The sequence below is a fragment of the Temnothorax americanus genome, unplaced genomic scaffold (assembly GCF_048541705.1).
Source record: "Temnothorax americanus isolate GAGA-0224 unplaced genomic scaffold, ASM4854170v1 Scaffold3, whole genome shotgun sequence".
Classification (NCBI taxonomy): Eukaryota; Metazoa; Arthropoda; class Insecta; order Hymenoptera; family Formicidae; genus Temnothorax; species Temnothorax americanus.
This window is the reverse complement of record NW_027509442.1, coordinates 6,813,699-6,831,845: the sequence shown is the minus strand read 5'-3', so window position 1 is coordinate 6,831,845 and position 18,147 is coordinate 6,813,699. Positions and strand designations below refer to the sequence as shown.

The window sequence follows — 18,147 nt, the reverse complement described above, 5'->3', positions numbered from 1 at the left end:
AATTTTCTTCCTTGAGAATAAAAATGAAATATTGAGATGTAATACTATGCTTATATCATAACATTGATTCGAACTGATATAATATATGAACAGATCCATTAACATCATTACAAAGAATTAAAAGTTTCGACATTTAAAATGAATACTTCAAATAAATTTTTTCAACTTTTTTATTCAGTAAACATTTTGTCCTTTTATATCTATTTAAAAAAGTCAATCTTGCTCTCTTTGAACAATTTGTACATGTATATGTATATATGACAGTGATAAGGGCGTCGTGTTGATTGAATGAGAACTGAACATTGGTACTGCTTTCGTATAATTGCAGCAGTTGCCGAATGCTACACAATAAGTTTTCAATAAATTTTGTTCAACTTATGTTTAGCACAACGGGAAAATATAGATTTTTATTGAAAATGTTAAGATTAATCCAAAAATAAAAAGGTTTTATTATTTGGAACGCGCCAAAAACGCACTCGGTTTTTATATGACACGTTGCAAAAAAAAAAAAAACGATATATTCTTCAAAAGCGGATCGCCCGTTGCTGTTGCAACATTTTACAATAAACTCGTAAAAAATCTCCGAGCAGCGCTACGATTTTATGTTTTTTCTACTGCGAGAGATAGAGATCGATATTCGTATCTTTTTTTATGTATAATATATATTCTTGTTTCGGAGGTCGAGTCTCATCAGCTTTTTAAATACCCGAACTGTAGGTTTACGAAGAAAGCGAGAAATGACCAGCAAAATATTTCTATTGAAAATACAGAAAATGTTAATGTGTCGTAGGAATGTAGGGAAAATAGGAAACCAGGAGATAACTCGATGCTGTTTTATGACGTATATATCCACGTAACAACTTTATTAATACTGGAAAGATCGATTTAAATCATGCTTTGCATGACAAATATTTTTCAAACCGTTTGCTCGTTAAATATTCTGGGTAGTCGAAGATTGGATTTATCTTGAATATTCGCGCGGAAATGCACCAGTAAATATTCGCGTGCGCGCAAGAAGGTAAGAAAACGACGAAAAGAGGATAGGGGTGAGAGAGAGAGAATTCTGCTCCGCATTCATAATTTTCCTGATGAAATTAAGACCGCGTCGCGACAGTCGCGTCTCAAATTGTCAAGATTCTTCTACGTGCTGCTCTTTAATCACACCTGAGCGGAGATGCTAGCGGGAATCCTATTGCGCTGCCGTAACAATGGCGCAGAGTGATAATAATAAATATTCCGGGAGATATCGTGCGCGGGCGCTCGCGCGCGTTATCCATCGAGTTACGAAGCGCAATTTTTTATTTTAATTACGGGAACAAGCGTTACCGCCCGTTGGGTTTCATTAGAAATTCGCTCCATTAAACCGACTGCCGCGCGCGCTTCCTTTCTATAAACCAAGTTGCAGTTGTGCATGCTCGATCGTTCTGTAAATTACTAATAACAACTGTTTTAGTAATATACAAACTACATATACGTATATATATTTTTTTTAAATTATTATTTATAACAGCAATTTATATTGTTCGAAAAAAATTAATTTTAACAAGCCGAATAAAATCTACCAGAATTTATCTTAATCATAACATTGTCAGGAATATTTTTTTGTATGACGTATATGATACAAGATATTAATTTGTTATTAAATGTTAAATTTCGACGATTTCATGCAGAAGTCACGATAGAATCGATCGCATAATCGCCAGCCGAATTAAAAAAATTGGTGATTATATACAGCTTGGAATCCGCATCTTAATTCTGTACAAACATCATGGCCTTTCTGTCGTTACATACCGCGTAACCCATTTATATCGTGCCGACGTTCACTCGACGTGGCCGAAACAATTCGTTACACTTGAAATCAATTAGCGCGAAGTGCTGGTAAGTGGGTGAAAGGTCTTACGACTCCAAAGCGGTAGAGAGAAAGAGAAAGAGAAAGAGGAAAGGAAAGAAGGATGCGGAGTCGCTGCAGTTTGAGAAATGACTCTACCATTGCGTGGTCCATCTTCCTTTCTTTGTCTCGTTCTTTTTTTGTTACGCGCATTCTCTTTCGCCTTTTCGCTATTCGCTATATCTCTGCATCTCTGCTTCTGTATCCATTTTTGTTTCTACGTTTCATCCTATCTTTTGCCCGCTCCTTCTTTGTCTTTCCGCACACCTATGCTATGTTTGTCTCCTTTCTCTTCTGTCCTTTTCAACTAATGGAAGCTCGCACGCGCGAGAAGATTAAATGCGGTTAGAAGATGTAACCTTACGGCACTTTTGCGGTGAGAGACCGCAACTAAATCGCAGTAACTACATTTGCGAGCACTTATCGTGTTTTTCGGTTCTCACTCGCGCCTCGCTGATGCTGTTTGCACAGCTCGAGAAATGGACAAGACTGTCTTCGTTAGATTTTGTGGAGCTCCGGCGATCCCATTTCGCTTGACCTCGCGGTTATTTTAAGCATTGCTATTTAACGTTTTGTTTTCTGTTTTTTGACAAAGAAATATTGAAAACAAAATCAATTTTTTTTAAATTATATATTTATGGAAATTTTTAACAAAGAATTTATATAACAGATTTCAAAGTAGTAATATTAATAATAATTCTCTAAACAGGCAATCGTAAAATGGTAGCAATGCCGTAAAAGCATTTATAAAAAATAGAACACAGTATATCTTTCTTTTATGTAATTTTTTTAGTTCAAAAATTCCAGTTTTTAAATATGATTTGAAATATTTCATTCGAACATTAAATTAAAAAATGTTCTAAAAATATTTGCTGTTTGTTTTTTGAAGCTGCAGCATTAAAACGGGTAGAAAGCAATATCTGTTAGGAAATTAAATTACGGCTACTAAAATAAGTTTTTTTTTTACATAAGATTTGTGCAAAATGACATTATACTATCCGGGAAAATATGTTGCAACGTCAAAACTGGGTTAATGTTGAGTGGAATCAATCCGTATATATCGATGCATTCACTAAACGTGGGGACGAAAATTGCGATACACGTGCAGAGGTATAAACGTACTCTAAGAGTGGAATCCACGAGTATCTTGTATGCGCGTTTTCGGAAGTTAAACAACGCATGGAATTACGGCACGGAATGCGATATCCGGAGCAGCGCAGCCTCATTAGCGCATTACTGCAATTAGATGTCTATTACAGATCAGCGCGATCAACGCCCACGCGTTCGCAATACATACACACGTACGTGGACGATTGTATGGCCGTATGTGCCATGCGATCGATGACTTCGTGAAGGGGAATATTTCGCGGCATGCGTCCGTCGGTATGCGCGAGTATGCGCGTCAATATGGGTGCGATATATGTCGGCATGCGCGCGGGCATAATACGTCGACAAATGCTCGCAAATATGTACGCCGACAAGAGCGGGCTGTGACAAACGCGACGAAACGGCTCTCGGGCCCTTTGAGAGTGTTTTTATGGTCAAACCTTGTGCCAAGGGCGAGAAATGGACATGAATTTGTTATGTATTCTGGGGCACGTATCTCTTGAGAGTACTAAACCAATGCGCGTGATGTTGAACGGATCGAATGGTTTAAGAATTCAGCGGCTCTAATGTAGGCTGAGCGACAGATTTGCTTTATACACATTCGTGATAATTATTTCTCGGAAGCGAATTTGACGTATTGATTTTACTGAAATATTGTATTTAGGGGATATCAGACTTTAAGTCTATCACGTACAAACTGGAATTTGATAATAAATAATAATAAATAGTCAATAATAAATATTAAGAGGAAAAAATGTTAAACATCTAATACTAATAATTAAACCTCTAATTAGAATATTAATACTAACAATTAAATCTCTGATTATTAATAAATATTTTAATAAACATATGTAATTGTTAATGCAATGATTGTGCATGTTGAAAGGAATTAATAGTTATATTCTGTAATTCAATAGCAACACACGCAATTGCTTTTTACTGCAGAAATAATCTACATTATAGTCTATACATTTTTAATGACAAAATATCCTACTTTCTCAAGACACGTAGTAACGACGTTCTTCATTTTGCTAAGTTAAGAATTCTAACTAACTTTAGGTTTTTGCTAAGTTAAGGCAAGAGCACGTAAAAGCTCGACTCAACTACTCGAGTTTCATTCTTGCCATGTATTTTTAAAGCTACTACACACGGCGAAACATTTGCAACTTTCATGCGCATTCTGTACCTTTTCGGCACTAAAACAGAAATTTAGCACAACGGTATATTTTTATAAAAATACAATTTGAGATGATCAAAAATTGATATAAATATAAAATGCTTTTAGCGTAATCGAATGGAAAATGTGATATTAACACGATTTCGCGATTATGTTATAGCATAATTTTTTTTTTAATTTTCTCAAATTCATGTTTCTAATTCTTTTTCAATTAACTCGCAATAATTAGATTAAGAAGTAATTTGATACCAATTTGACTAAAAAAACTGTTTGTTAAAATTTACAATAGCGTGTTTCTATATATTCAATAGGTAGCTATATTATAAAAATATTATACCTGTTTTTTTTCCCTGGATTGTAATGATTATCTTTCTTCTTCACACTTATACACGACAAAAATCACATAAACATAGAGCGTCGCGGGATTTGATAGGACAGCATTAACCATTATCTGCCACCAGTCGTGACAGGCATAGTTTGGCGTTTTAAATGAGCAAATTGTTTGCCCGTTTCGTAATATAAAATTTGTGCGCGAAATAGCCTCGCAAATTTTCCAAGCGTCGTTTTCGAGACTGCTGGAAACGGAACGATACTTTTAGGCATTACGATACGGGACAATCGTGCTGGCAGGTTGACAGCGAATAAATCGACGTCGAAATGTTTTCGATATGTAACGGAGAACACGAAACATTTTAAGCGAGAGAGTAGGCGACGTTGCTGCATTCTAGCGTGAGCATATTCGCGCGTTTTGACGAATTTATGTCACAATCAATTAAATTGATGTTTCGCATCTTGCGTAATCTCGCATAATAAGTGCGACAGAACATTTAACTCGCTGCGAGGCATCAACGTCGCTTTTAAGTTGTCGTTCGCTCTGCTCCGTTTTTTTAATTATTCTGTTAGACACGCGGATTTTGAAACTCGATTTCGGGTAAACATCGATGAAAATTCGTTTTATGTCTCGCGAGGTTCCTGTTTTACGGAACATGCGCTTAATCATGTTTTATACTTTTAATAAAACACATTCGTTTCGCCCACTACATCATTCATTTTTTAAAGATATCTGCAGTAGCAAGCAATATAAATTCATTTTTTTTAAATAAATATCAAATTACTAATTGTAAGAAGTAAAAAATACCCCAAAGTACCATCTATTTTTACTACAGTTATTTTTATAAAAACGGTTATATGTAACACTGTTTTTGTAACAATTATTTATCATTTGTATTACGAAATGTTCAATGGTGTATATTAGGTATGTCACGTTTCCGTGAAAGAAAATAATTAAATTCGCTCTCAATAGGGAAGTATCTACCTCGCGACAAAATATTCTTCTCCACAACTTTTTCGACCGCGTTAATAGCGCGACATATCGCCGCACCTTTATAGCATATGTTGGGACAAGCTTAACCGCGACCGAGCCGCGAAATCGATTTAAGTACGACAGCTGCCGCTCGCAAAAAGGCAAGAGATTGTCCTGAGAAGAAGAGCGGAAGTTTTCGGCATTTTCTTTCGGTCGGGGCGATCGTTAAGCTCAGAGGCGGCGCTAATGCCGGCGCCGGCCGTGCTGGGAAAGGAAAACTGCATTCCCGCGCGCCGCGCTTAATTTGCACCGTTTACCTCTCAGGCTGCTCGTTTTTTCCGCTGTCCCGCACGAACGCCTCTTGTTCTGCCTTTCTCTCTCTCTCTCTCTCTCTCTCTACCTCCCTCCTCTCCTCTTCTCTCTCTTTCGCTTTCTTTATGTTGGCTCGGCTCGTGAACTTAGGCACCGGGAAAACTAATTCTCCTCGCCCTTTTCGCATCACGCTGCTTTTCCCCGCCGTTCGCCAGCAGCGGCCTCTGGATTTATTCCATCAGGTAAACTTGTTAGCCGATAAATATTTTCTTGTACCAAATTACCTCCGTCGCAGCCACGACGTCGTATAATGCAAAATGGTGCGTTAATAGCCCCATTGTCTTGTGTTTTCTTATATTTTAGTCAAATCTGGATGCACTTTCGGTCATGCTATTATTGGATAAATTTTGAATTTTAAGATAAACGGCAGATGTCCATTAAATTTTTATTCACGGCGCGTCGAATGCATTACGAATTCCTAAATGCGTTTATGTATATACGCATTAATGATGTAATTTTAGAAAATAATTTGCCAAACACTTATGGTTAAAAGGATCCAGTTTTACAGCAATGGAATTATGATTATTTCAAGATCAAAAACAGATTTATAAATTATGAAAAAATATATTTGAAATGTTTATCACAAAGGAGATACATGACTTATAAATTGATAAATTGCACGTTAATTTATATCTTTTTTTTAATACTAAACGCGTGTTCGGTTTATCATTGTAAATAGGAAGGACCATGTCAGAGGTCAATGCACGAGGAATGTTAAATCAAATGGTAGAACAATTCGAAATTAGCCCTTACGACGTGCACATTGCGTGGTCAATTTATTAGCGCTTTCACGAGCTGTAAAATGCGCAATTTCGTAGTGGATATATGCGTGTCGTCATATATCCATTCGAAGCTGGCTGCAGAACTGTTCAACGGACGCGTTTGCTTCGACGTGGTGTTAATTGCCACATAGGGTATGTAGGATATATAGGTTGCCGGTGCGATCATGTGATGCGCTTAGACTTCACCTTCAATTATCGACGCGCAGAATTCGCGAGAAAGCTCCAACAGGCAAACGCTCGATGTGTCGGAAACGCCGCTATCTTTAGCCGCCCTCGCGCGTTATGACGCCGTCGTTACTGCGCCGTAACTGACGTTACAGTAACGGTGATTTGCCTCAAATTTGATAGTGTCGCGATTTTAGGTTCGATGAGCTCTGACAGAAGGCTGGATTGCATATTGAAGAGCTATTAATTGGATGAAATTCTACGAAAACAGGTGTAACGTTACATTCTTTTTATAGAAATTTAGAAATTTTAACGTTTGACATTTTTAAACAAAGACGTTGCTTAACCAAAGTGATCGAAAAAAGAACACAATTTCTTTAAAGATGTAGATCATTATATTTATGAAAAAATTTTAAATTATATATATGTGTTATATTGTAAAATAAAATAAACGTATCTCATATATAATAATATAAAAATGTATAAGATGTCATATTTAATGTATTTTTATATGATTTAACATTGTGTGTGTAATTAATTATAAGAGGTTTTCCCAATCGCGCTACTTTCCTATAAAAGGGTCAAATATCTTCAGAACGTCGAACAGAAAGCGGACAAGAGCCATTTCTGTGGAGCTATATTGAACGTCCATCACACATTCGACATGTATGTTCATTGCGCGGTCATAAATTATCGGGGTAATTCCTGAATAATCGCTTATTTCACGCGGCCATTTTCAGAGGACGGAGAGCGTGGCTCTGTAGCTCACTTAATTTACATAATTCACTTATAGCTTGCGAAACATGAATCCCCAATAATTACGTCAATATGGTCGATAATTTTAACTTTTGTTTACATTCTTTGCGTAGATCAGTATCACGAATTGCACAATCAATTTGAGTGTAAAATTACAATACTATTCACAAATCAAAATGTCGATCATCATACATATAAGGAACATTAATTGGCAATTATCCTTATAAAATCTTACATATTATTTTGACATATAGCATTGAGTTATGTTTTAAAATAATATAAAACTTGAAGACATCGATTATTATCATTAAAATTAATAAAAATTAATTTTATTATTATAACATAATTGTGATTATACTACTATCTCATCTATTGATATCTAATATTATCTATTCTATTTTATTCTATTCACTTATCTCGTTTAACATTTTTATGTGATAGAACAAAGTGATAAATGTCGCCATTAGAAAAATCTGTCAGTATGTTTAAACTCGGGAGTTTCGGGACATTTCCGTGAAAATCCAGATGGCATGGATTTGTCGCTCGGATAGTGCAAAGAGAAATTTTACTCGTTGCTGAGTGTCAACTTAGCTCTCGTCCTTTTCGTACTGCCGGGTCAAGGCATTTCGCGATTAAGACCGCGGAACTTTCGCCTCGCAGAAAAACGGGGAGAAAATGGCAGATTCGTGCTCCAAAACGGGAACGGATGGACTTTATCCACCTGTTTACATTTCCAAAATATTTGACACTTGATTCGCGCTCACGCCACCTCCCTTCGGGTGGCTCTCGAAAGTTTGTGACAAAAGGGTCGAAGCGGAGAAGAGAAAGGAAAGGATGGAGGCTCGCCCACCGCCGCATCGGAAGTTCGCGACGTTGACGAGACGCCGTTGCGGAAAAACACATAAAAAGGAGACGCCGAAAAATCGGCGACGGCCGAAATGGAGAGGGGGCGTAAGCTAGAACTGGAAGAAACTGGTTGACAGATAACAAAGTTCGTCCTCTTTTTTGTGTCGTATTTCTTCGGCCACGAGTCATCGCGTTTATTAAATCCTAAAGAGAAAATAAGCTTATACAGTACGACTATATAATAAAAATAAAGATGATAACAAGGGTGGTACCCAAGGTTTAAATGTGGCATATTTTCTAATTTTAAATTACAGCTTTTAAAGGTATGAAAATGAAAAAAAGAGTCACTGATTAATATATGAAAAATAAAATTATTACATAATCTTATAGTCCAGAATAAAATAAAATACATTAAACTTAGAAATGTTACCAAAATTGTGAGATTTTGAAAATATTTATATTAGAGGGAATACTTTAATTATTTGTATTGGAAATGTTATATTTTTATAAAGATGATACGCGTTTATATTTATTTGCAACGTTTTCAATTCTATATTAATCAACGAAGTGACTCAATACGAAGGATTTGTAGAAATAACAAAATGAATTTAATTTGCACATTTACGCACACAAATTTAGAAACTCGATAACGCAAAAGGCGATAATTCAAAGTACCTACATTAAACGTATATAATTTGCGGAAATAGCTAAGCCTCTGAGAATTAATTTGACTGCGAGTCTATAGATTCTTGCTAAATCATAATTCGAGTGTTAAATGAATTTCGAATATTACGTTATATTCGAATGGGAATTATCATATAAGAACTATCGACAATATTAATGCTTTATTTATTATTCGTAGAATATAGCAGTGCTTTGGTAACTGGTAGACTTTGCCTATAAACCGTGTTAAAGCAACTTTGAATTGAGTTTCGGAAGGGCGGACGTCGATTCAACATGCCTTTTCATCTTGCGAAAAGTTTCGTGCGCTGCTTAATGGCGCCCTTTGGCATTTGCCACCACTTCTGGATTATCGGCTGCCTTTGAGTATCTACATAATTCAGTGTCAGCATTTGTTACAGATAAAATAACACATGGATCGTTATAAGATCGCGAAAATGTAGCAAAATGTTCACGGAGCATTGTTCGTATAAAAAGAATGCTTCTTACATAACGAGATAACAATAATTCTTTCCGTTCTGCTAAATTGTCTAATTCATTTTTCAAGAAACAAAATTCTTAATTAAACATTTGAAAGTAATAATAATCTTTAGAATTTAACTTTTTATACGTGTGTAACTAAAATTAACACAGCGTGTTATAATTTTTTCCCTAAATTTTGAAACGCTGAAATTTCAGTCAAAGTTTCTAATTTTCTATTTCACCGCTGGCATTAACTTCAACTCAAAGTGTACCGTGTACCACGCGAAACCATACCACATGAAAGTCGCTTGGTCTTCATATTCTGTTTGTAAGAGTATGCCATATGCATTTACGTTTGAATATGCGTTTGTATGACTTACTTTTTTTTTAGAAAAGATGCTCGAGTTGCTCACACTGCGAGCCGTCCGACAGTAAACAGGTCTTAATTAAAAGGAACGTTAACATTTTCCAGCATTTGTACATTATATGCATGAAATTTCTTTTCTCCGTAACTCCCGCTAGTTATGAGGTTTCTTTTTTCTCTGTAATTCTAATATTTGTAGAAATATACTAATGCTTGTTTGGTTGTTATGCAATTCTTATACAATGCTTATAATTGCTTATTTTGCATTATGTTAATGCCAGTGGAACTTAATGTTAGAGAAGTGCAAAGTATTTATTTATTATTTGCAAAGAAATTGCATTTTTTATGATAATACTGTGAAGTATGCATATATAAAAAAAGCCATGCACGCGTACTTGCAAATAACAACGATATAAATTATTATTTGCAATTAATGTTCACAATGTTAGTATGTAAAGAATATAAGTATCATTCAAGCTCATTACCGTCATAGATAAGATATGTAATTATTATATGATTTTCCATTATCGCTACAATTTGTAAGCGTCGCGCCGCGTCGGTGGTATCAAGTCAGTAGAATTTCCAAGATTATTCCGCGGGTAAACAGACTTGCTTTGGCAACGTTTCGAATGTGTTTTCCGACTGCGTAACAGTATCAGAACCGTCTACTCGAGCGTGTCGCACACGCTCGCAAATGAATTATTTTACGTCTCAGGATACCTGCAGGTATTTCGAAAGCGACTACGAGAAGGGTAGAAGGGAACGCGGGAGTCGTACAATTATTCGAGGTTAAAGGACGACGTGATATATTGGGGCGAGGTCTCCCGAGGAAAATGTCATCTACAGCTAGGCAACAGTCAAGAGAGAAAGAGAGAGAGAGAGAGAGAGAGAGAGAGAGAGAGAGAGAGAGAGAGAGAGCCCTTGTGTCCTCGAGGTTCTCGCTTGAGTTGTCTCACCGACCGACAATCGGTGCAGTTTGAGTAATTGGATGCGATTCCTTTCTTTTCTTTCGTTTTTTGTATTTCGAATAATCGACGTCATGAGGCGAAGTAATTTTCAAGTCAAATACGTCGACGAAGAGACGAAAAATATGCATAATGACAAAATTACTAGAGCTATTTTATTCATTTGTCGCAATTGTTATTGGATAATAATTCCATTTGTGAAAAGAAATTTGTAAATTAGATACTAGATAGTAGCAACGACGGCAAAGGGTAATATTCTCGATTAAATAATGGACGGAATAATTTTTTGTCAGTTTGTCGATATAAATTAAATTATTGATAGAAATTTTTTAGATGTGCCGATTGCAAGAAAACGATTTGCTAATAATTACACTCGCATTATTTAAACAACATATTAAAATTTTTAAACCCAGTTATAATACAAAAATCAAAGTATGATAAATTTACGTTTTTAATCATTAAATATAATTTGCAATATAAATATTTTTACACGATATTATTTTATTTCTTTGACATGCAAATCATGATATTCTTTAAATTCCTTTCTTGTTAATTTACATGGTTTTATTTTATCACTACTTCATGTAAATTTATCGAATATAAGTAATATTATATGTCTATTTTTTGAATTTTATAATATTTTACTTATATTTGTCATTGTAATATTAAAAGAACTATTGTAATTTTTGACAACGACAGTAGCATTTAATTTTATAGGTTGCATTTTGATAACAGAGCAGCAATAACATCAAGTAACGCGTGACAAGATTTCGCTATTAATGATTACAATAGTGTCGGGACTCGGGATTATGGACGATCATAAATTCTCATTGGGATCTCTTATCGTCGATATCGCATGTAGAAAGATTCTCCATTTGCAATAAAGTATATTTATGTGAGAGAATTATAGCTTCAAAGGAAGAAGTATAATTAACTAAGAAGAAAAACAAGTTAAAGATGACAGAATTATATTATACAATAAAACAGTAAAAGAGTCGGTATGTCGAAGAATCAAATATCTGAACTCGTAAGTGGTAGTGCAACTGAAATTTGCAAATCATCTAATTGCAGCGCATGATAAATGTTAAATTAAACGTAAATTTTCTTTCTCTTATTTTATATTTTATGGTATCGCTAGGTTTGCTAATTAAGCTGGTATGGCCATGCTAGCCATTTATGAATCTTCAGGAATTTTACGAATGCCTGAGGAAATGAAGCTCTTCGTTTACGAGAGATCTTGTGCGATTTATGCGCGCCGATTGAAAGTCATCCATTAAATTTGCATTTCCTCCATTACACGTCGATTCCCGGACAAAAACTCTTGTTCTGGCAGGAATTCTTTGTGTAACGTAGTTGCATATCACCGACCATTATTCGACCATGATCCCAGGGATATTCACGGGGTGGCGGCCGAACGCATGCAAAATAATTCTGAAATGGCCGTCGAAGTTGGTATGGCCATTAAAACGAAAATATCGAGTCTCGAGCGCTTCGTGCCATGGAGTCGTACGCTTTTTTTGCATGAAACAACTAATGACAGTATCGGGCATTAGGATAAGTACCGGAAGCAGGAAAAACTACATCGCGACTCCAAGTAAGTCCTAAAATATCTTCTAACGTTACATGCTTTAAAATAATTGCGAGTAATTTATTTCATGGATATTGCCGAGTATATTTCCTTAATGCGCTATTCAAGAATATATTAAAACAGAAAGATATATAATCTCGTTATTAAAACGCAAGCGAAGCTGTTTGGTTTTATTGCACAATTTTTATAGACAATAACTTTGTAAATTTTATTTTTATTAACTAAAGATTAAATTGTGTTATTTTGTAAAATTAATTATTGTAGCATGCTGCGTGAAAATAAATTTATATTAATATAAATCGAATTCTATTTCTATATTTCTGGACAAAGGTGCTTTTCAAACATATCGATGAAAAAAATTTTGTGTTTAGTTTTTACATATTTATACCGATTGTTTTCCATTTAAAAAAATCGTACAATTGTTAAATAAAACTAAGCAGAATCGAACGTTTTTGATTGAAAGATAATTATATTATTTGATTAGACAAATAATTTTTGCTAATTTATTCTGAAACATATTTGTTACGTTTTATTCATAATGAAAATGCAGGTCCCCTTAATTAGGGGCGTAGAATCTGAGTGCCCTAATATCAAAAGACCTGAAACGAACGTTCTAAGTGGGTGTTCGGTGGTTAATGTCTTCTCGCGTATTGTGTGCGCGCGTCGTATAACGAGCGGCTGGCGATATAATTATGAACAACACGAGTAAATGTGTCGAGATAAATTACCGTCTATTGTGCTGCCATCGCGGCAATTGCTTTATGTATCGCAGTAATTTACTTGAAGTTTATCAGTCGCGTAAAGGAACAAAAAGTCAAGAAGTAGGGTACGCAATACGTTTATCATTAACTCTTTTAATGTAATTATGACTTTTCTTATATATATTTATTAGAATATTAGAATGACATAAACTTTTTAGATTTATATCAATTTTAAATAACTAATTGTAAATTAATTATTTCAATATTCAATTACTGACTGTCAATAACAAACATCATTTCACAAACACTGAATTTTCTGTAGCCGTGTAGGCGGATTATTGAATTATAGACAATTAAATTGTTATTTAATAGTAAATAGATAGTTATTCAATTCAATAATTATATTCGCGGGTCACAGCACGCTTGTTTGAAAGGCCACTCGCGCGAACGTTGTAAAATATATACAAATTTTAGTGAACGATTTTGCTCTGTTGAAATAAAATGAACAAAGTCTCATTAAAAAATTCCATGTATAACTACGTGAGCGTTTGCAAACGCAGCATTTCACTGTTTAAAAGCCTGCTTTACGGAGTTAGGGGGTAACAAAGTGGTTTACGCCTTGGACGGACCCAGAATGTGCGCGCGATTCGTATGTGTGTTCCCAGAATAAAAATACGTTCTTTCGTAAATCATGGTTTCTCGCCTGCTTGCCCTGACGTTTTGTTACCTCGAAAGTTTTACGTTGTCGTTTAACATTTTTTTTTTACCCGCGTCCACCTGGGCTACTCAGCACTGTATGCATTACGGTTGTATGCGTATTTATTATAAATGTAAATTACGGGTACATGAGAATATAGTTAGTAGGATAGTTTATATCTAGCGTTATAACCCAGAATAAGTTTTCATACAATTTTGAGGAAATAAATTTATTTGATCGAGAGTTGTGACTTCCAGGGATTACAAAACTGACGAAGTAAAAGTAAAATTTATAGATACTCAGCATTCTGTCCTCTTTGTTATACTGTTCTTTAATGCGCTTTCGGGGGAATTTTTCAATGAATCATTTAACATTTTTGTTTGTGAATTCGTCAGCCTGATTTCTCTTCCTGCGTTTGGTATAATAGGTCTTGTTACACGGTGTAAAGTACATAGAAAAATTCTGATTGAGCGCTCCTTTTCTCTGCCTCTTTCTCTCGAAGGTCGTTCAGAAAAGTCCGGGGATAATTCCGACTCGTTCCGGGAACATCTGGCTCACGTTCATTACGAAGTTTCGTACACCACGATCGTCGACGTTTTTGCGGTTTTGCTGTAGATCGGTACGCGAGTCGTCGGTGAAGTGGGAGAGAGATTTTGCGGTGAATTTCGAGCGAATTAAATCTCTCTTCCGGTTTTAATCACAGCACAACGAGTCACGCTAACACACAACTTCGCAATTCGGTCGGACCGGTTAGTTCCATTTTTGCTGATGGAAGTAGTGAATTGGGGTGTGCGCAACGTGTGCATATTCGTCTATATTACAAAGATGATTAATTTTCATCTCGCCAGGAACAATTGTTATCAGGTTTTACAGTTACCGATGATAGGAGCGTGTATAGTTATACATCACGTTGTTTGCAATTTTGAAATCTAATTTACGGCGTTTTTTTTTGCAAAAATTATTACGAAAATTAATTCAATCCTTAGCTTTTGTGTAATAATATTCCATAGTGGATAAAATAAGGTTTAAATCATACGATTTATAATTGTATTGATAATTCATTTCTGTATCTAAATATTTTTATACTTAATGTTCTCACATATTATTTGATTGTTTGATATATGTTCATGCTAGATGTTTTTAAATATTTTCTGCAATTTAAAATTGTAAGCTTTAAATAAAAGTTTAACTGTGGTTAATAGTCTAATATATTTTTACACGAAGCAAACATAACGTAAAACATATTGCAAGATAAAATTACATTTTCGTAATATGTTTTAATTTTATACTAAATTTTTTCTGCATACAAATTTTTTAAAATAAATTTTTATATTATCCGCAAAAAATTAATTTTCTTAGTCTCTTGACAAGTGATACTTATTCTACTGTCTATCGTAGATTCGCGTTTTTATTGAATTTCAACGTTTCGCTATACGAGGAAAAAACCTCTCCCATGGCTCTTTAAGAACATATTTTTTTTTCCGGCGAGGTTCGCCTCGTCAAGTCTGCATTAAAGCTTCGCGTCAAAGCGATCGTTCGGTGGAATTACATGAAGCCTGTCGATAAAACCGGGAGACGATGGAGCTCGGAAAGAAGAAGCTTTCGTTGGAAGGGGCGGAGGGGAAAGACTGCCGCGCGAAATTCTCCACGGTAATCGGGAAATTTCCATAGAAGCTAGGAACGAGTAATTTCGGCAGCGAAGAACACTTACCTGCGATCGGATCAATTCTGATCCAACTTTTGAGAATTCGCACGACGATGATCGGGGAAAGTGCTCCGCGAGTTAGGGAACAGATCGCATTATTTGTTCGTAGAAAGTCCGCGGTTTCTTGGCAAAACGAGTTTTCCGCGAGTCGCTCTTAAATGATGATGTCCATTGTCATTGTGACTGTAACGCGATTACGGTCATATACCGCGTCGATTCGATTAAGGAAAGTCCTTTCTACTAAGATTGAAATAACGCTGTGAAAATATATATGGTACAATTGTGAAACGGAACATTTTGTAACAACTCAAGCATGATACAAAAATAATGTTTTGTACAACACTTTTGTGCTATTATATTACTCCAACAATCTTTTTTCTTATATGAATGTGTTTCTATTTTTTTCTATTTTTAAAATTTTTTAATAACATATTTTTTTTACTCTGAAAATAAAATCTTTAATTATTATTTAAAGTATTGTATTAGGCAGTGACGGAAGGACATGTAAAATAAAATTTTGAGAACTATGCCCGCACGTATACTTAAAACTTTATTTCATTTTATAGTAGATATACTTGTGAAAGAAGGAAGCCACTGCAAGGATTGTAATTAACTTCAACTTTGCATATTAAGAAATATAAAAACTTGAAAGCAAGATTTTTGCTTTATACTTATGTGCTCTCTCTCTCTCTCATTACCGTTTCAGTTTTAATATAAAATATACCTTCTTGTACTCCTCGATTGTTATTATATTTTTATATGCGGTGTATTTGGATAAGCACAAAATTTTCCGACTATTTTTAATAATTGTTTACCAAGACGTGATAAATTCCAATTGATTGGGAGCTGCTGATTGGTGCAATGCCTCGGAGCGTTTTCTTTTTTCTCCCTATTTTTCCCAGGCTTTGCCGCACCCGATCGATTCGTTTTGTGTTATTAAATTATCTAATTAGAACTCATCCTTCTCGATGGGCGTCGCGGAGTCTTATTAACTTAATACTGGCTTTCACCCACCCAGCGCTGTCAGACCGTGTCGTCTCCGTCTCTCCATTTTCTTTTTCCTAGAGATCGCTTTCTGCATCCGTCGGCTGCCTCCTTGATTTCGTTTTTTTTTTACCGTTCGCGTCGTGGGAAGATCGTGGGAAATCGGAGCGAATCCCAAGATTCCATCAATTTTGGAGGGACGCGCAGTCTCGTACACTTTCCGGATATCACTCCGCTTAGGATCCTAAAACATAAAATTACTTGAAAATTTTGAGATTGCGAATATTTACGAATACACTTTGGAACATTTACGAATACTTTTCCAGCTGTTTTGAGCGTGCCATATCGTATTTCGCAAAACGTAAAACACAAAATAAACGTAAGATGAAATCAATAAATCTGGCAGTCTTTTATATAATCAAAATAGAGCAATAATAAACATAATAGTTTCAGGATCTTCGTTAATTGGGTCTTTATATTTTATTGTAGAGTTATGCGATAGCACTATTATACCTGATTATACCTTACAATAATTTTACAACACTTTTATGAAACAAGAGAGCCACACCGCGTTTATCGATAAATTTCATTATGTAAAAAGCTGTTTAGAAGCTGTGCTGAATATCGAGCTGCGTAGACGCGTGCGTCCGCGAGAAGACTGCTTTTCGGATCCGTCGTACCTTTGGGAAATTGGTTCCGCGCGCCTCTCTTAACTTTTATTCTCTCCTAGGGACCGACGACAAGAAAATAGCACAAACTGAGAACCAGTCAGTCTTTCTTATCTTGCTACACTTGCTCTCATCCTTTCATCACCTTTCTTTTTTTCGCTCTCTCTCTCTCTCTCTCTCTCTCTCTCTCTCTCTCTCTCTTTCTCTCTGCCTTTTCGTCCTTCCGTTCTTACTTCGAATCACGTTCTTGTCGCTCTTCCTTTCTCCGTTTCTCTTCACCTTTCTCCATTTCTCGATTCCTTTTCACCTCCATTCGCGCGATGCTCACCTTGCCAGTCTTTTACCTTCTCATCGACGGATCTCGTGTAAATCCTCCAGAGTCGGGTTAGGTCTGCCGACTCGAACCGCTTGAAAAGATTCCTTCGATCCGATCGCGGTAAGTGTTCCCCATTTCCCTCCCACACGCCTGCCGCCTTTTCTGCCAGCATCTCCCTTTTAGCTTCTCGTGAAATCACTTTGACTTGATCCCGCAGCTTCTGTTACCCGTCAGGTCTTCTGATTGCCGTGAAATCTTACGATTATCGTTTTTGCCGTTTGGCTGATCTGCTTTCGAAACACTTGAGACGGAATAATTAAGCTAAGACGTAGTTAATGCATTTTATATTATATGCTTGTTGATATTATATATGCTTGTGACAACAGTTGCGTTTTATAGTTAAATAGACAATAAAAATGACACAAATAACAAGTAGCGGACGTAGTAAACAAATTAAGGATATGTGTTGCGAGGTAATAGCCGGTATCAGTACTATAAAATACCATTTGCTCACGTGCGTGTCTGTATAAGACACGCAGTGAGTGTGACACGAGCCAAATTAATTGTAAACAATCAGGAGGTGCTTGCCGAGGTGCAGTATACACAGCTGCAGCACGTAT

General features: G+C 35.7%; 1 protein-coding gene and 1 long non-coding RNA gene across 7 annotated transcripts in view; one reads left to right on the top strand and one right to left on the bottom strand.

Annotated features, from left to right (window-relative positions):
- Positions 1 to 18,147, top strand: part of LOC143900236 (protein turtle homolog B) — a 236,933-nt gene that overhangs the window by 32,319 nt on the left and 186,467 nt on the right. The gene's annotated exons all lie outside the window — the stretch shown is intronic.
- Positions 15,196 to 18,147, bottom strand: part of LOC143900274 (uncharacterized) — a 192,847-nt gene continuing 189,895 nt past the window's right edge. Inside the window, exon 6 of the long non-coding RNA XR_013257742.1 lies at positions 15,196 to 16,787. This is a non-coding gene — a long non-coding RNA (uncharacterized LOC143900274). The remainder of the gene's footprint in view (positions 16,788 to 18,147) is intronic.